At 40.3% G+C, this 20,142-nt stretch overlaps 1 long non-coding RNA gene across 3 annotated transcripts in view; it reads left to right on the top strand.

The window, feature by feature from the left end:
- The window catches only part of LOC140692959 (uncharacterized), a 47,879-nt gene that overhangs the window by 15,610 nt on the left and 12,127 nt on the right, over positions 1–20,142 (top strand). Inside the window, exons 4-7 of one of the 3 annotated variants that reach the window (XR_012068600.1) lie at positions 7,096–7,208; positions 14,798–14,962; positions 18,744–18,918; positions 19,095–19,192. This is a non-coding gene — a long non-coding RNA (uncharacterized lncRNA). The remainder of the gene's footprint in view (positions 1–7,095; positions 7,209–14,797; positions 14,963–18,743; positions 18,919–19,094; positions 19,193–20,142) is intronic. The other 2 variants (XR_012068598.1, XR_012068599.1) reach the window with 2 other exon arrangements.

Raw genomic sequence — 20,142 nt, 5'->3', positions numbered from 1 at the left:
AGATGCTTTATTTTCTTTGTTTGCTTTGACTTGAACCTCTAGTACAATGTTGATTGTGTGAGGAAATATTTCAGTCTTTCAACATTATGTATGATCTTTGCTCCAGGTTTTTCATAGTTGTTCTCTGTCAAATTGAGGAAGTTCTCTTCTATTTCTAGTTTTTATACATTTTTTCTATTAATATGGCATATTACATGAATTGACTTTTGTATGTTGAACTCCCTTTGCATACCTGGATATATCCCACTTAATTGTGGTCTATTTTATATGTTACTGGATTGGATTTGCTTGTATTCTGTTGAGGATTTTTGCATTTATATTCATAAGAGATAGTCTTTAGTTTTCTTGTGATGCCTTTGTCTGGTTTTGGTATCAGTGTGTACTAGTCTCATTGAATAAATTGGGAAGTGTTCCCAACTCTTTATTTTTAGATGAGATTGTGAAGCATTGTTTTCTTTTTTTTGTTTGTTTTTTCTTTAAGTAGTTGATGGAATTCACCAGCAAAGCCATACGGGCCTAGCATTTCCTTGTAGGAATGTTTTGGATTACTATTTTCATCACTAATTACTGTAGGATTATTTGAGTTTTCTATTTCTCCTTGAATTAGCTTCAGTCATTTATGTCCTTCTAGGAATTTATCAATTTCATCTAAATTATCTCATTTATTGGCTATATAATTATCCACAATATTCCCTTATATTACTTGTTATCTTTGTAAGGGCAGTAGTGACATCCTTCCTTTCATTTCTCATTTTAGTAATTTGAATCCTCTCTTTTTTTTTAATACTAGCTAAAAATTTGTCAATTTTGTTGATCTTTTCAAAGAAGCAACTTTTCTTTTTGTTTATTATTCTCTGTTGTTCATCTATTCTCTATTCCATTTATTTCTGCCTTTAGTATTTTGATTAGAATGTTTAATTCATTTACATTAATGTAATTTCTTATCAGGTTGAAGGTACATCTGCTATCTGCTTTCTATATGTCTTTTTTTATCCATTCCTCTATTACTACACTTTTTTGTTTAAAGTAGGCATTTTCAAGTGTTCCATTTTAATTTGTTATTTATTTTATCTTTTTTCCTCCTCCTCCTCCTTCTCTTCCTCCTCCTTACTTCTCCTCCATTGCCCAGAAGATTATAATTAACATCTTGTTTTAAAGCAATCTAGTTCACATGAATGCCAACTTCATTTCAGTAGTGCACCAAAACTTTGCTTTGGTATCAATCTTTTCCCTCCCCCTCCTCATGCTGTCACTGTCTTACAAATTACACCTTTATGCATTTATAAGCACATCTACACAGTTTCATAAGTATTGTTTTATGCAGTTGTCCTTTACATCAAATACAACCAAGCATTTACATGTAATACTCGATTTATACTGTTTTATTTTTTTACTCATGTAGTAGTGATCTTTATTTTTCAGGTGAGTGTCCTTTCATTTACACCTGCTGGATTATCCTTAGTATTTCTTGTAGGGCAGGCCTGTTAGCAATGGATTCTTTCAGATTTTGATTTTGTAGCAGTGTCTTAATTTCTCCTTTAATTTTTTTAAAGAATCATTTTGCTGGCTATAAAATACTTGGTGACAGTCTTTTCCTTTTATCACTTTGACGATACCGTCCTACTGCCTTCTAGTCTCCATGGTTTTTGATGAGAAATCAACTGTCTTACTGAGGAGCCTTTCTATATGTTGAGCCACATTACTCTTTCTGCTGTCAAGATCCTTTGTTCTTCTGTTTTGACACACTGAGTCTGATGTGCCTATTTTAGATGTCTCTATGTTTATACCACGTGGAGTTTGTTGAGCTGCTGGGATGTACAAATTAATGTTTTCATCAAATTTGTGAAGTTTTCAGCTATTATTTCTTTATTTATTCTTTCTGCCCCTTTTATTCTCTCCTACCTTCTGGCGCTCCCATTATGTGTGTATTGGTATTGTTGATGGTGTCCCACCTATCTCTGACACAGTGTTCATTTTTTTCATTCCTTTTTCTTTCTGATCCACAGACTGCATAATCTCAGTAGTTTTAATTTAACTGACTTTTTCTTCAACAAGTTCATATCTACAGAGAAACCTCTTATTGAAGTTTACATTTTAGTCATTATATTTGTATTTCTAGAATTTCTGGTTGGTTTTAAAATATAAATTTTATTTATTGATATTCTCTGTACAATGAGATGTTCACATAATTTAATTCTTTAGGCATGGTTTCTGTTAGTTTTTTGAACATATGTGTAATTGCTTATTTATGTCTTTGTCTAGTAAGTCCAGTGTCTGGGCTTCCTCAGGGAGTTTCTATTGACTACTTTTTCCCCTGTTATGGCCAAACTATTCTGTTTCTTCATACATTTTGTAATTTTCTTTTGAAAGCTGGACATTTAAAATATTACATTGTGGCAGATCTGAAAGCCAGATTTTCCTCATCTCAAGGGTTTATTGTTGCTTCCATTGTCATTGCTGCTGCAGCTATTTATTTAGTTACTTTCCTGAACAAATTCTGTAAAGTCTGTATCCTTTATCATGCATGGCCATGAGATCAGTGTGTGTGAAGAATGCCTAGTTGTCATCACTATAATAATGATTGGACAGTGATTTCTTTCAATGCCTGGAGCCAATCATTTGAGCTGTTGCCCGGTGGCTGTGTGTCTGCGTGCTGAGGGATGCCCTCAGCAACGGCAGGCAGTCTGCAGCTCTTCCATAGCCTTTAGTTCTTGCTTATGCAGAACCTCAAGTTCAGCCAGAGTTGAAGGCTTAAGATTATCTCAGATTTTCCTTGCCCTGTGCCACACATGTGTACGGCCTTCTACAATTCTCAGAATTTTTTGGAGCTTTTTAACCCTACCTTCACCCCCAGAACGTCTCATTACCCAATTTTGCCTTCTAAATTTCCTAGTCAGCATCTAGTTAGCCTCTACTGGTACCATTGCCTCAGGCAGTTGTAATGTTAAATACTCACTGCTGATTGTTTTCCACAAACACTCTGGGGACAGGCTGTTGCACAGCATGAGTTTGTGAAAGGTCAAATAGTGACAGCTCTCTGGGGGCGGATTTTTTGGGTAACTTTAAATCACTTCTGCCCCTACCTTGATTGTGAGACTATTGCTTTTAAAGGCCACCATTTAGGTGTGGATACAGGGATGGGGTAGATCAAGTTACAATACCACAAAACTCACTATCTTTATGGAGATTTAGCTGTTTTTTTTTCTCAAATAAAGACTCCCTGGATTGCTGGAAGTTTTGCTTTAATTTCCAGAGTTCTACAGAGGTTAATTTTGACAAATTTTGCCATTGTCATTGCTTCATAGAGGAGTAAGTTTTCCAAGATATTTCCTCAGATATTCTAGAAGTGTATCCCATTTGCATTTGTGTTTAACTGAGTTACTTACAAGACTAACTAATTCTATAGCTCCAGCCCCATTCACATAAGAGTCCACCTGCATGGCTTCTCCTACAGGGAGCAGTGTGCAACCTGTTGTCAGATTGTTGTTTTTCTTATTAAAGTGTAGGGGTATTTAAAAATATGCTAATGAATAGCCTTTTGTCATTTTTACAAGTTATGAAACTTCCACTAGTCTGTGGCTATTTTTTCCCCTCACTTTTCGTTGCTTTGATGAAATTCTCACTTTTAAGAATTTTCAGTATAGCAGTTTGTGGATGCTGATCACACGGGTGAGGCATTTAACTACTGTCTAAACCTCAGTCTTTGCTCTGATTCACTGTCTAAAGCATCTGAACACATCTACTGAACACCGTATACCAATGGATGCTGGCAGCCCTAATTAAAAAAATGCTTTTTAAGTAAAGCAAAAAAATATTAACTTTGACACTGGAAAAGACAAATCTCAAATTTCCTTGCTGATCTTGCTTTCTGTGATCATGAGCTACATCATGTTTTTAGAGCCGACAGGCATATTAAGCTACTGATTTTATTTCATCAGATTTTAGAATACAGAACACATTTCAGACCCACTTATAGCACCATATGTGTATCTTTAAGGATATGTACATATGATGATGTCTTTATTATAAGTACCTTATTTTAAGTACCTACTGCTCTGCACCTCATTAAGGAAAGCTTGAAACTGCAGTACTTAAATTTTTCATATCACCATCATCCCATAGCATCTCTTTTGCACTTAGATGTTGTGTGGCAGAGTATTCTTCTGCTCCCTAGAAATGATCAATTTTGAAGGGGAAAAAAAACCCTCCTCAAATAAATATACTTCAAATCACACACTTATCTGAACAATGGCCACCATTTTAGTCCACACCAATCCATCTACTCATACTGACTCAGAGTCCTCAACATAGACAATCCACCCCCTGAAGTCAGGATCCTCAGCACACGTTCTATCCCCTCCCCATTCCTTGTTGATTCTGACATACTTTTGTCCAACGCGTCCTGCCCCGTCTCTTCGCTGCCTGACTGCAGTTTTTAATTTTTACCTTTGAGTTCCAGGCTGCGCCTAGTGATTTCCAGAAAAACACCAGACACCTGGCTCATCAGGAGGGGTGGGGAGGATTTCAGAAAGCTGTTAACCTAACTTACTTGCAGATAAGTGAGTGGCTATTGTGAGCAATCCTTCTAGATATCTGCCATGCCGACTGCATCCACCCCAGCAAAATAACGTAGCTCCTCCAACCACCTCTGCCTCCATTCATCTGGGTTTCTGCTTTCAGTGACACTCAGATGCTGCTGATGGGCATTATATATATATATATATTTTAATTGAAGTATAGTCAGTTACAATGTGTCAATTTCTGATGTACAGCACAATGTTCCAGTCCTCCATATTCACATATATATGTATGAATTCCTTCTCATATTTTTTTACTAAAGTTTATTACAAGATATTAAATATTGTTCCCTGTGCTATATAGAAGAAATTTAGTTTTTTAAGCTATTTTTATATATAGTAGTTAATATTTGCAAATCTCAATCTCTAATGGGCATTTTTAAAGCCACATCTGGAACCCTTGTTGCAGAAGAGTCTGAGAAATATATTTTCAACCTCATAGCCTTTTGGTTAGGAAGTTGGAATAAAGGCTGAGCTGGCTCACCTTACTTGTCTGCCTTTATGAGTAAAGGGGTCTGGAGTTTCAAGGCCCAATGAAATGTCCCAGCCCTTCAGCAGCAAACTCTTAAAGCAACCAAAATGCTCCCATCTACCAGAGCATGACTTGTCCTTAGACACTGCTGGACATAACCACCGACGCTGTCTAAGGCATCGTCTTCATCTGGTGCACACTTTCTTTAGATGTGTAATATCCTGATTAACAGGACAAGCTGGTTTGGATTCCCAAGGTCACAGGCAGCCTTCTGCCTGACTTTGGTATATATGTGTTCATTAAAGAGTCCTCTCTCACATCAGCTAGAGCTGCCTGGTGTGTGGTTTGCCAGAGAATGTGGGTGCAGTGCTCCCCACCAAAGTCCTACCAGTTGTTTTATTGCAGGAAGAGAGAGAGCAAAAGAGACAGAACACGAAGTTCTTGTCCAGCCTCAAACACAGTCACCCCCGCCCAGGGCTCTTGCTCTGGGACACACAGAAGTGCAGGTTAGCAGCGATGTGGCCCCGGTGTACTCCAAAACATGGTGTGGTTGTACTGGGCTATCTGTGTCTTTCATGGGCCCTGCAAAGTTCTCGGCTTCATGAAATGGGGAACTAAGGAACTCCCACCCATGGCTGTAGCTCCCAGGGTTTGCACCCTTACGGGTTTTGAGGATTTACTGGCAACTCATTCTTTTTCACCGGGTCATTTCTCGGTTACAGGGCAGTCCTGTGACTTCCTTATCAGAACTGCTCCATAAATTCGGGATTTAGTGAAAGATGCCATTTTAGCCTGTAAGTTCAAGTTCAGGGAGGAGGAGGAAGACAGCACAGATCAGAATTGCTGTTTTCCTTTTTTTATTATTGTTTTCATAAGGCATCTCCTGTTGTCAAATAGACACTGAGCAAATGAATGACTGTTACACTCCCATTTGAAGGATGAGGAAAATGACACTCAAGGAGAGGAGGCAAACTTCCTGAGGTTCCAAAGACAAAAAGGGATGAGCACAAAATAAGATCCCTGCAAATTTCTTGGCTGCCATCAGCCTTTAGGTCAATGACAGAGTGCCGTGTGTAGTAGTAAAGTTGTAGCGTGCTTTCAAAAGGGTGCAGATGTCCTTGTTTTGTTGATACAATCACACTGTTTTGTCTGGGACTCTGAAGAAAGAGAAATGGGTTAGAAAATGTTGATTTCTCATCCTTGGTCCTTCCTCCCCCTCACAGATATGGACCCTTCCATCTGTAGCAGGAATAAGACAGCCCCAGCCTTCCTGTCTCATGAGATCAGTACTCATTCATTTCATTCCTGCCCACCTGTAGGAGATAAAGCACAGCGAGATTTTCATGTCCTGCTTCACTGATTCTTGTGAAATTAGGTGTTTGAAGATACAAACTCATGAAAGGAAGCTGCTTTTCTTAATATAAAGTACAGTAATTTTCTTAGCAGAGAAGGAAATTGAGGATTTTCTTCATTGAAAAATCAATAGAGATTTCAAGAGCATCTGTATTTCTGATGCATAGATTAAAATGACAAAATCTAGAGGGATTACAGAAACACAAGGAAGATACCAAAAGTGTCTTTAAAGAGCTTTTCTAAGACTGGGCTTGTAAAGAGACTGTTAGTTGACAGAGACCCTCTTCTCACCTATAATCCCTCTCCTTAGGTTGGAAAGGGCCAGCGTTTCCCCTATGTGCAGTCCTGGTGCTTCAAGTGAGTTGTAGGGTAGGGCAGTGCTCATGGTGCTGCCTTCAGTTTGTCCATCGTAAGTAACCCCTGGCAGTCAGAGGGCGAGTGTGTTGCAATGACATGAACCATTCATCGTGCTCTCCGGGGTGTGTGCTCATCTCAGCTCATCCAGGCTCAGGTGATGGCAGAGCAGAGAGTGGTGGCAAGAGGTCAGCCATGAGTAGGAGGGAGCAACTGGAGTCAGCTGGGACCCAAGTGGCTAGGAGTTCCAGGTTGAATTCCCAGGATTTTCCACAGCTCATTCATTCAGCTAATACTTCTCCAGCATCAGTGATGTTCTGGTGTTTCCTTTGTAAACAGAACCATATCCCTGTCCTCATGAAGGTGACGTTCTAGTGGACATAAGAAATGATAAACGCAGAAGCAGATCCAGGTCAGGACACATGAGTGCTTTCTACTTTGGAGTGCACAAGGTGAGATCCTTTGGGAAGGAATGTATGATACAGGAAAATGTGGGGGAGAGAATGGACGTATCCCAGGTCTTATTTGGGTCCCTGGGATGCACCTCGTGAAGTGTGGGTCCTTGGTTTGCACAGGAACGAATCCAAGAGAGAGCCACAGTTCAGTAAATGTAGATTTATTCAGATAGATATATACTCCACACACAGAGTGGGCTGTTTCAGAAGGCAAGAGAAAAGCCATGAGGCGTGGGGGTTGGGTGCTCCAGTTTAAATTAAAAGTAGATACACACTCCACAGACATAGTGTGAACTGTCTCCCTCAGCAGAGAGAGCAGCCACGAGGTGTGGTTGTTAGTTTTTATGCCCTCAGTATCTTCATATGCTAATAAGTGGGAGGAATATTCCAACCGCTTTAGGGAAGGTGTTGGGATTCCCAGAAATTGGGCCACCACTCACCCTTTAACCTTTTATGGTCAGCCTTGAACCTGTCCTGGCACCTGTGGGAGTGCCATTTAGCATCCTGCTGTATTTCAGTGAGTGTGTATTGAAGCTCAAGATCTACTGGGAGTTGACTTTTCCACCGTCTCGGTGCTAATGACTGTGCCAATCTTTTAATGGCTGTACCCTGCCCCCTTCCCTCCTGTCTCATGAAGGAGCTCTGGACTGATTGCACAATTGCAGAGCAGGGGACAGAGTGGAAAGAACTTTATAAGTGGAAGGTGGAAGGCAGTGTTGGTAGTAGAATTCTCAAGTGAATTATAAAGTAAGGGTCTTCTGTTTGCTGGGGGTACCTGGTCTCACATTAGGGAGCTGTGAGCCTTCGGGACTTCAGTGAGTGGGTGTCTCACTGTGTATACTGTGTTGCTTCTTAGGCGGCCCGAGGACAGTTGGCTTATAGGTGACCCATTCATTCAAGCAGGGGTCTCTTTGGGGATTTTCTGCACTTGAGGCTAACATGGGTCACATGGGGGGCAGGACCAGCCAGTCACAGCTTGGTCCACAGTCACCTAGTGCCCTCGCGGCTTTCATCCCATGGATGCGTCACCTCCCCCTCGATGGGGACAAGGTCACAAGTGGTGGGGCAGCTTCTCAGTGGCGAAGGCATTGCTCTCCAGACCCAACACTCAACAGCATGGACCCCTGGTGTTGGCCACAGTCTTGGCTAGATGAGGCTGTTGAGTAGCTGAGCTCATGAGACGTGGGTGCCATGCTTCCACTCTCACCAAGAGCTCTACTTTTGAAGGTTCTGGTCAGACAGCCACAAATACTCCCTAGCCCATAAACAAAGAACAGTCCCTTTCACTCGGGGAAGGGCACACAGAAGGAGAACGGATCATCCCGAGAGCAGGAGAGGCCAAATCAGTCCTGCCATCAGGGGTCTGACAGACAAGCCAGCTCAATTCCTCTTACTAGTTGTTTACTTGGAGGATCTGGGGTATTTGGGTGACCTGCAAGTGTCAGGAAATTGTACATGAGGGCTTTGTAGATTTTCTGGTCCAGTGTTAACTCACCCCATTGTAGCTGTTGTGCAAGGAAACAAAACTTGGTGGACAACAGGCCATGGCCTCTGCTCCCTGGTGGAGCCAGGAGATTACAATGTTAAGAACGACTGCGGGGGCATAATTTCTATGTTGAGAGGCCAGATGGCCTTACATATCTCTCATGCTGGATGTCTAAGTTGCAATGGGAAACTGGATTTCATCCAGCTCTCCAGCCAAGGAGGAGACCACAAGTGGCCTCCCCCACCAACTGTGAGCTCTTTGCCTCCACTGACAGCAGCATCTATAGCAAAAAGCTGGGCTACCACCTGTGTTTCCGTGTAAACATCCGAGTAGCCCCAGCAATGGCCTCGTGAGCGATGGTGTGCCCAAGGAAGCGCTGTGTGGGACAGAGGGAGGAGTGCCGGGGTCAGACACCGGGAGGGCAGGCAGGCAGTGAGGACATCTGTGCAGCGCAGGTGCCATGGAACTGAGCCAAAGGGAGGCTGGTTTTGGAGCAGGGAGCCTGGGCAGTGCCGTGTTGTTTGTAAGAAGATCCTGGGCTCTGGATCCAAGAAGTCATTGGCTTGATTCCTGACCTCAACCCTCATCCTGGGCAAATGTTTGAAGCTTTCTGTGCCTCTGTTTCCTGGTGTCCCAAATGGGGACAATAGTAGCAATTACCTCTGAGAGGCAGGAGGGCCTTTATAGATGTCATTCCATTACGCTCACAGCAGCCCACGAGCACGGTGCTAGGTCCCCCATTTTACACGTGGCAGACGAGTAACCTTTTAATCAGTAATCACGCAGCTAAGATTGGTCATATTCAGGATTTGAATTTGATCCCTGTGTCCAGATAATTTCTATTCTCGCTCAGTATTACTGGAAATCTAGTAAAGTCACAACAAACACTGCTGGGAAGTGGGAGCTTGAAACATGTTTGACGTCTTCGCCATTGGGGAGTGTTGAGTTCACGTTCCTCGCAGCCCGTCCGAGGCCCCCTGCGTCTCCGGCTGCCCCTGGTGGGGTCTGCAGGGCTCTGGGCAGCTTCTCCTTGTTCTCTACCCCCAAGGATCTCTGCTCTCTACAGGTTGATTCTCAACCATGACTGCTCGGTAGAGCTATTGTCTAAAAACAAAAAAAGGTGGGGACGGTTCGGCTCAGTGGTAGAGCCGTGCTTAGCATGCAAGAGGTCCTGGGTTCAATTCCCAGTACCTCCATTAAAATAAATAAAGCTAACTATCCCCCCAAAAAAGGAAAAAAGTATTTAATAAACAATAAAGAGTACAAAGGCCCCACTCCAAGCTGGGGTGCACTATTTTTTAAAGGCTCCCAGATGCTTCCCATATGCAGGAGGGTGAAAGCTATCCCTATACACCTCTTGTGAGCTTGTCCACTCACACACATTAGCCTCTTGAAACTAGAAAACTACTTGGCTCAGCCTAGAACTTTCTCCCGAATTCTAGACTCTTATTTGCCTACTGCACATCTCTCCTGGAGCCCACAGGCACCCAGCCAGAACTGAATCAGTTGTCTCCTCTCATGACTTGCCCCTCTTCCTACCCTTCTTATTTCATGGAATGGCACTATAATTTAGACACTGCCAAAGCCAGAAAGTTGGCCGGCATCTTTGACCTCTTCCTGCCCTTCCATCACACCTGTGGCCAATCCGTCCACCTGCTGAAATGTTTTCTTCTCTCTTCTCCTGGCAGGGCCTCAGCAGGCCTTCACATGAACCTGCCAATAGGCCTCCCTGCCTCTATCTTGTCTCTTTATAGATCACTTTGCTTGTCTCCTCTACCTTGGAGGCACACAGAGTCCTTTGTGATGTGCACCTGTGATCTCTCCACCTGGTTGCCTCATCTGCCTCCCACACCCTTTGCTCACTTGTAGACTATTTGCAGTTCCTGGAAGGGACCTGGCTCTCTTTGGCCTCCCTCCTTTGCATGCGCAGCTCCCCAGGGAGAAATGGCCTTAACATTATAGGTTCACCTGATCAATTCTAGGGCATCTCAGAGCTCACCACAGTGGTTCCCTTCTCTGGGAGAGCCTTGGCTACAGTTCCGGCTCTCTGCCCCGAGCACTCTCTGCTGACTGTTCTCCAAGCCCTCTTAACACGCCTCCTCAGCCATCACTTTACAATGAGTCCTGTGCTCCTAGGAGCTCCCGGAATCAGGGACTGTGTCTTTCTCCTCTTTATTCTCAGAGCATTGTAGAGACTCAGATACAATGGTGGAGGGAACAGTGGTTATTCTGCAATTTCTCTAGAGTTGGGGCCTAGGGGTAACAGTCTGGTGGGAAGAAGGGCTTAGGGGATTTCCCCTGAAGCCACATTTTCAATTAACATTTCATGTTGTTTTTGTCTACTATTTGAAGTTACGAGTCTTAAAACAGAATGACGATTTCTAAAAATTACCCTACCGATGATTGAGGAAAATGGCAGTTTTCCGTATTTAAGAATATTATTTTAAGTTTGTGTGACTGGGGTGGTGGAAAATAGAAATGCAGGGGCTACTAAAGCATTTTCATCCCCTTCCCCACCCTCAGGTCCTTTGGACAGAAGAGACAGAGGGATTTGTCTTTCCTTCTACAAATTTTTATAGTTGACTCCCATTTTTTCACATGCGCCTTCATTATTGTGGCCTCCTTTTCATCACAGACTAGGTGCCCATTTGTCTTGAACTAAGTCCCGGTCACTGCTCCCCCTTCCTGTTGGGATGTGCACAAAGAAGCATGGCTCTCATCCTAAAGTCAGAAAAAGGGTAGAAGAAGCAGGGAAACATTTGTTGAGGTGCCATCAGTGTTTGAGCAGTGTTTGAGCAAGGCATTTTACATAATTGGAAATGTAAATTTATTGCTGCCACTCCTGCTGCAAAATTAAAAAAATAAAACTATATATCTTTGTATCAACATTTCAGAGCTATGAAAAGATGATTTCTGAGTCATCTGTATTATTGCTTCTTTCCATCAGCTGAGATAATTCAGAGCTGCTGGTGCTTGCAGTCAGCAGCAGCAGGACAGTATGTTGTGAGCATGAATAACACTTGGGAAAAAAATGCCTTTACTAGGAGCATCTGAAAATGTCTCCAAATATAGATTTAATAAATTGAATCACAGATCTACAGAATGTTGGCACTGAAAAAGTCTGGAGGGAGCAGGTCAAACTCCTCTTTTTATAAATGGAAAAAAATGAGGTTCAGCTACCAATAGAAAGTGACATCTGTCTTTACAATGTAATAAGCTTCTAATAATCCCCATTATGAATTGTTCCCATTGTTTACAACTGAAGATGGGGGTAAAGCATATATTGGTGAAAGACTGTACATTCAGAGATGAAAGCTGAAACTTAGACAAAATTAGATTTTCATAATGCTTTTGAGTCCTGAAAAACAAAAACTTATCATATTGGCAGCATACAAAAAATAGTGAAGAAAAGTTTTTGGTCATTTAAACTGCCAAGTTTAAATTTAAAATTGCCAGCTAATAAGTTTAAATTTTCATTGGAACATGCTTGTTGAAAAATTGAAGATGAAGACTCATTTAACTTTATCGTTCTTCCTTATTTAAAAAATTTCCTTATTATGTTTTTTTTTAGTTTTTTATTTGAAGTATTTTGCTTTACTTGTGAAAGCATGCTCCATTGTTTAGAGAGGCCAGCTTTGTGGTAGTGAGATCTTGCGAATGAAGTTGCCTAAATTCATATTTGAACACAGCAGCTTGCTTCCTGAGTGATTTTGGACAACTTATCTTCTCTGTGCCATAGTTTCCTATAAAATAAGAAAAAGAGAGTTGCTTCTTCATGACAGTGGTAAGGACGGGTCGAAGTAATGTACAGAATCTACTTGGAAGGCTTCCTGGCACAGAGGAAGGGCCATGTACTTAGTTACAGCTATTATTATACTATATCTGGTTTTATAATCCAGGTAAATCTTGAGTCTTACTGATTTCATCTCTTAAAAAATTCTAAATATAAACTCTAAAATGGAAACTCTTAAACTTCATAGTTGTAGCTAATTAACACATAAAGCTCAACGAAGAAACACACAGTGGAGACCATTTAGCTGCAGACACCTGTGATACTTTCTGTCCTGCACAGACTCTAAGCTGCCACTACCGTCACTTCTGAGATCAAAGGCAAACTAAGGAATAGAGCTTTAAATCTTGGCCTCGTCAGGTGCTCAGACCATGGCAGGGAAACAGTTTACTGTTCACATGTGCATTTTCAAAAAATAGTATTTAAACGAACACTGAACATATTTTGTTGTGTGTTTGACATCGTTAACAGAAAAGAAAAGAAAAGAAAAAACAGGAAAAATCCCATGCATTTACAAATAAGGAGGCTATGTCTGAAAATTATTATTTTTTTATATTATGTTTAGGATTTAGTGACCAGTTAGGAGAAATATCATTTCATTGGTGTAATCCCTTGATTGACTGAACATGCTTTTTTAATTAGGAAGAAGAGCGTGTTCCATTTACCACCCGGGGAAAGGTGTATACATATAAACCTTTGTGCAAGTGCTCTTTTCTGTGTAAGAACCTACCACAGACTTTTAAAATCTAATGTGAAATGCTGAGAAAAATGAAAGTCAAGCTGGGAAGTATGTAGTCTCATAGAGAAAACTTTTTCCAGAGAACATCTGAGCCAACGCAGGGCGCCACTCTGGAGGTTCCACAGTCTCTTCTGTACACAGTGCTTCCCCCAATTCTTTTCACCTCATTTGTTCAAATCAGATCAGTGGTTTAGGATTCTCCAGGGTCTGATTAAGAGACCAGATGGAGGCATTAAGGGTTCTAAAATTTTCCAACAGTAACAACCAAGGTAAAATATCTAAGAATAGCCTAACAAAAGGATAGTAGGAACTATCTAAAAATAAAAGTAGAAACTACTGAAAGATATAAAAGTTTCTTTAATCACATGATTCTAGATTAAAAGATCATATCTCCAAAATATCAGAAGTTATAAAATTGATTTGGGTTTATTGTGAATAAAATCATATTAGTAATATAATAATTAATAAGATAATGAGAGTTTTACTAGTTCAAGAATAGCCAGATTAGAAAATAGGGCAGGAAGTCCAGATATGGGCTCTGATATCAATAATAATTTAATATAAGAGATGGAAGACATTACAAATCAGGGAGATAAATAAAGGTTATTCAGTGAATGGAGCACTTGTTATCTACTTGGGGGGAAAAGAAAAGATTGAAATCATACAGTGAACCATATATTATGATAAATTCCAGAAACATTTAAAAAGTAACACAATTAGAAAAAAAAACTAGAAATAAATATGGATGAGTATACAACCTCTAGATGAACAGTAAGTTTCAGAGGAAAGTATACAAAGATTTCCATGCATCAGAAGCATCCTAATTTTAAACAAAACACCAGAGGATGTTATTTGTTTACAAATCCGACAAGGGGCTAATTCCTTCAATACATAGAGAGTTCAGATCACTTCAAATGTAACATCAAAATATCTCAGGAGCGTAGAAGGCAGAGAAGATGAACACACATTCACAAAGGAAAAAATAGATGTCACACTTCAATGGTAATTCACTCAGTGCACATCAAAATGAAATAGTTTTCCACCTCTCAAGTGAAACAGCTCTGTTTATGAGGATGAAATGACAGTGATCACCAATCCCATGCCTAGGTTACTGGATAATTTTTTGTGAAGTATGGTTGATTTACAATGCTGTGTTAACTTCTGGTGTACTCCTCAAGCCTTCTTAGAAAGCAGTCTGGCAGTTGATATCAAGAGTCAAAAATATTCATATGTTTTAATCCACTAATTCAGCTTTGAAAAACTTTTAATCAGTAATTATTTCAAAATGGCAGGGAAAATTCAGTATGGATGCAAGTCACAGACATATATATATATATAAAATCTCAGCCAAAATATTCTTCCAACACTTCACAAAGTAGAATAGTATGCAGCCACGAAAAAGTGTGTCGATGAAAATATTTTATGACATGTCAAAGTGTTATGCTTATGATAGATTTGAGAATAAAATTAATATATAAAATGATTTGTAATATACAAACAATGCACCGTTCTGAAGGAATTATGTCTATAGGTAGAAGCATTATTCATTATTATTTTTTATTCATTTTCAGAGTTGGAGTCTTTTGATTGTAGGTGACAAAATCAATCTCCAATGTGTTTAAACAACAACCAAAAAATGGGGATGCGTGGGATTTATTGGTTCCTGTAAATGAAAACCTCAGGTCTGAGGTCTGGCTTCAGTCAAGGAGAGATACTCTAGCCCAGATGATGTCAAGGTCTGCTTTTGTCCTGTCTTCATTCTGTATCTAAAGATATCTCAGCATGATGCTTCTGGGCACTCAGTATCCCAGATCATCCATCCAAACCAAGACAGGTCTCTTTTGGCAGCTTCCTCTCTTGATAGAGGAAGCTTATGATTCACATGGGCACCAGCACGTATCTCCTCACATAATAGTGGCTCTTCCTGGGTTATTTGCCAATTCTCCAATCATGTGCGAGGCCAATAGAATGAGGGGTATTATTTGTCTTAAACCAACTGAGATCTACTTCTGGTGCTTCAGAAAGAGTGGGTCAATCGAGCTTAAATCACAGGACTAGAAACAAAATGGAGGTTACTTATCCTAAAGCAAGTTCTGGGTCCTCTTCTAAGACTGGGGACAGATCCAGGACAGCAGTTCTGTCCACTACTGAGTACTTTCAAATTTTCTTTAATGAGCAAATGTTAAATTTATGATCAGAAAAGATGATAAATAAGAAGAAACTTGAGGAAGGAGAATGGAAAGCTTTCCTGTTTCTTAAGAAATATTGAACCCATTAAGTGTTTCAAAGAATAATGGAAATGTGTCAAGTTTGTAAAAGTTCTGAAATGAATTAGAATTGATTTTACAGACCATGTAGGAGACAGTGCTATACAGTTAGTGTGTCTTTGGGTTCTCTGAGTATTTCAGTACTTTCACTTAAAGTTGCTTCATTTGGGGCAAATTGCATCATCTCCAGGTGGCTCTATTTCCTCATCTGTAAAAGAGATATAATATTACCTTCCCCACAGGGTGATTGTGAGGATTTTGAAAAATAGATGTGTGCTGAAGCAATAGTAAGCATTTAAGGAATCTTAACTATTATGTTTACTTAATACATAATTAAAAAATTATTATGCAGACTTTTAAAAAATGCATACTATTTAAATGGCCTTTATGTGCTGTACAAGAGAGGAAGGCTTAATATACCTTCTATAATACATTTTTCTCAGCCTTAACTAATTTTCACATTTAATCACACACACACCAAAAAGTTATTACTTTCACAAGCATGAAGATTTAACTGTGAAGAAAAGGATGATGAAAGAGAGTAGAGGAGAAAATAAAATGCTTTCTCTACAAACTGATGGCTTAAAAACTAAGAAAAACACCTTTTTAAGACTTTGGTCACCATATTTGTAGCTAATACTTAGGTAGAGTTTTTCACATGCCTGTGGTTAATGTTCCAAATTTTTTCACAATTAGTAAATAATTGATTCATCACAATAGTCCTATAAATTGCTATTGTTATTCCCCCATTATATGGGTGAGGAGATTGAAGCCCCTTGAGGTTAAGAAATTTACACAAGGCCCCACAGCTAGCTTCGGAGCTGGGATCCAGATGCAGGAGTGTGGCTCCGGGAGGTGCTTGTAAACACTCCCACTGCTCTCCCCTGCAGGTGCAAGCCAGCGGCCCACTGTTACTATAAATAACATGATGTGGTTCACTTAGTCCTGAAATTCACATTCTTTGTAGCTTTCTCTCTGGGGCAGCCATCAGGAGCAGCCAGGGACACTGAGTACATGCTTCTGGACTATGACCAAGAAGGTAGATGGAAGGAAAACAGTTTAAAAATGGGATCTTTAATGTGCATTCTTCAGTGGCCAGAAAAAAACCTGCCTAGTGAGGAACTGAAACCCTATCAGCCACGTGCAAGTTATGCTTCAGACACCCCCGCTGCCCTTGGGTCCACGCAGTCAGATCTACAGTGGATCAGGGACATGAATCTTGTGCAAATGCAGGGAGTAGGAATAACTGCCACTTTAAGATCTCAATGAGTATGAAAAGCATGTGAAGCTTTCATCAGCAGAGACCTGCTGTCACTTCCACTGTTTCCCTCAGGGCATGCCCACAGCTTCACTGGTCCTATTCAGAATGAAGACGTCAGCTAGTACCTGCTGACCCCTGAATCGGTGATAGGTTCTCCCTTGAAAGGAAGAATATCCCCTTCATGGGTTACAACTAGTTCATAACCTAAGTAATTCTACAGATGTAGAAGGGATACTTTCATTGGTTCTGCTATCACAGACTTCCCTCCAAAAGAACATGCCAATAGTTACCCCATTTTCACCCATTAAAATATACTTAACAGGCTTCCTTGTTTAGTGCAGTTTTAGGTTTACAGAAAAATTCACAGAAATTGGAGTTCCCATATATTCCCTACGCCCTGCACACAGAGGCTCCTGCTGTCAGCGTATTACATTAGTGGATGCACTCATTCTTTTTGACATCTTGCATTCCTCCTCCCCTAAAATTTAACATGCCTGATATTCACGTCTCTTATGCATTTACGTGTGATTTATATCACATCTCACGTTTATGTGAGGTTTACAACACATGCATGTTTTCTGTTTAAGCTGGGTTGGGGGCAAGTTTTCTGTGTAAAAATACGATCATTAGTGAGTCTCATGCTGCTGGGTTTTTGGGTTGTCAGGTCCTGTTGACCATTGCTTCAGTTATTGGGATCATTGTCTACGGACTTTCACTGTTCACTGTATTTCCTGCAAAACTTCCCAAGAACCTGAGTGGAACAGACCCAATCCAAAAGTACCTGACTGTGCAGGTGGGCCACGCCCATCACTGCTTCCCTCATCAGTTTTATCATCTTCATGACCCTGAACGCCATATATGAGAAAGTGGCAGTCATGATGACTGACTCTGGTAAGCTCCTCCTGCAGCTGAGATAATTTCTACACAAGTTTTAGAACCAGGTCAAAACAGAGACTATCTTTTAGGCACTTCAATTGCAGTACATTACAGTCTTTAGTTAACTTCAAGTGTAAACGTATTTCCTCTAGCCTATATGAGAAGTGAATTAGCTCCATTTTTGCATTAGTAAAAGGGACAAAGGACGCTTTAGAATGTCCAAGCTCTGTGTAAATATGTCAGTGTTTAATAATAATTTCAATTACATTAGATAATGTACCCTACTGTTGAAAGTAAATAGTCTCTGTATTGCAAATAAGTGGAAGAGTGTCGTGGTTCCAGTGGGAGATTTGCTTGTGCGTTACGGAGAGGACAGATAATCACAGTTTTATGTGTCTTCCCCCCATGCTGTTCCTGTTAGTGTAGCTCCATTCTCATCAGCTGCGGCTTCTATAATAAATGTTTCTTCTCTCTGGCTTGTATCCCACCCAGCGGCTTAGCGGCCTAAGTTAAGTGCTTCCCACACATTGCATGTGGCTGGGTGGTTCTCCCAGTGGTCTGCTCAGTGGTCATCTTCTGAAAATACTAAGACCAATTCAAATTCTGAACTAGGAGGATGACCCGTTTTCTGTTCCCCAAATGCTTCTAGCAAGTTGCCCCGTGTTTTGTTTGTCTTCTTCAATAGTCCTACCTTACTGCCGTTCAGGGAGACAAGAGAATATTATTTAGCAGGATGTTTAGAAGTAGCTTTCTTTCAAATTACACCTGACAGAGGACAGTTCTTGCCCATTGGATACTGTTGTGCTTATAAATTTTAAGGAACGGATGACTTTTTTTTTTTTGCCTTGTGGGATATTGCGTTCTTAGTGGGAGAAACTCTTACAACACTGTGTACAGTTGGAATTAACATAGTGGATATGTTAAGAAATTCAAAACAGCTGATATGAAAACAGTGTGAATTGCGTAATATATATATATATATATATATATATATATATATACATACATACATACATACATACATATTTATTGTGTTAACTCATGTGTCCATGGCTTTGATTAGGGTCTCAAAGCCGTTCACAGTTTTACAGACTTACCTTTTCTTTATTCTAGCTGCAGAGCTCCCAAGGACCAGACTGACTATGAGAAAAACCCAGCCATGAAGGTGCTCTTGTTCCATTTTGTCAACTACTACTCCTCGTGTTTCTACATCACATTCTTTAAGGGCAGATTTGTGACTTATCCATGAGATCTGATGTATTCCCTGTAAAAATACAGAAATGAAGAGGTGTGAATACAGCTTTGTGTTCTGACAGTCTAATCTGTTTCAGGTTTTCTCTTAGTTGCCCAATGAAGAGTGTCTTTACTCTCTGTTCCTTTGATTTTTTTAGGCATAAAATAATGACTTTATTTCATGTTAGAGCTATCTAAAATTTAAATGAGATTTTCTTTCTAATATTCCAGTGTGACCCAAGTGGCTGTCTCCTTGAACTGATGACACAGCTGACAATAATCATGGGAGGACAGTCCATCTGGAATAACATACAAGAGGTGTTGCTTCTGTGAGTACTCAGTCATGTGTTCTTGGGGTGAGAACGGCCCACCAACCCACGTCATTTTCCTGCTTGGCCATCTCTAGAACAGGGGAGACTCTCTGCTTATTAAAGCTCTCCAGATAGGATGATACAGCCAACAGTATAAACGTACCTGCTGTTTAATAATTATGTTTAAATGCCTTCCTTTTTATGTTTAACATAAATCCTCAAGTGCTATAGTCTCTGCTTATTAGCCCACCACTGGGGACTGACGGATCAGAGCCCATTGAGAGATGGCCCTTTTTGGGGCCATGAACTAAGTTTTCCCACAACTTCCTGCAAATTTCTCCTCCTTTTATATATGCATTTAAAAATCCATAACAGGAATTTGTTGAGTGCCTAGTATGTGCTAGTCACTGTATTAAATGTTGTACATATATGTATGTGTGCGTGTGTGTGTGTGTGTACAATTTAATCACCCAAACAATCCTTATTCTTATCTTCCTTTTGCAAATGAAGATCCTGTGGCTTAAAGAGGGTAACTGATTTGCCCAAGCTCTCATTGCCAATAAGAGACCACTGTGGGACTCAGATGTAAAACCCTATCTCTCTGAATCCATGTTCGTCTAAGAACAGAGACTCTCTTGGGTTCCTAAGGCACAGGGTTACATAACGTTTTAAGAAACACTTGTCTAAAATAATAACTACAGAGATTTTGACTTATTGTTCTCTTCCTAAAAATGAGAAAAGCAGATGTTAGCCAAGGTCACACTGTCCTTTTGATTTTCACATAAGCCCAATCCCACATCAAAGTGGACTGTCCAGTGTTATCTGCAATTTCTGAACATTTCAAGGAGCTTACTGTATTCGCTTTCTGTTGCTGTTGTAACTAGTATCCCCAAACATCATGGTAGTAGGAAGAAAAAAGAAAAAGTCTCCACTAAACAACACAAATTTAAACTTGTAGTTTTCTTGAA

The sequence above is a fragment of the Vicugna pacos genome, unplaced genomic scaffold (assembly GCF_048564905.1).
Source record: "Vicugna pacos unplaced genomic scaffold, VicPac4 scaffold_19, whole genome shotgun sequence".
NCBI lineage: Eukaryota > Metazoa > Chordata > Mammalia > Artiodactyla > Camelidae > Vicugna > Vicugna pacos.
This window is presented reverse-complemented; position numbering and strand designations above follow the sequence as displayed.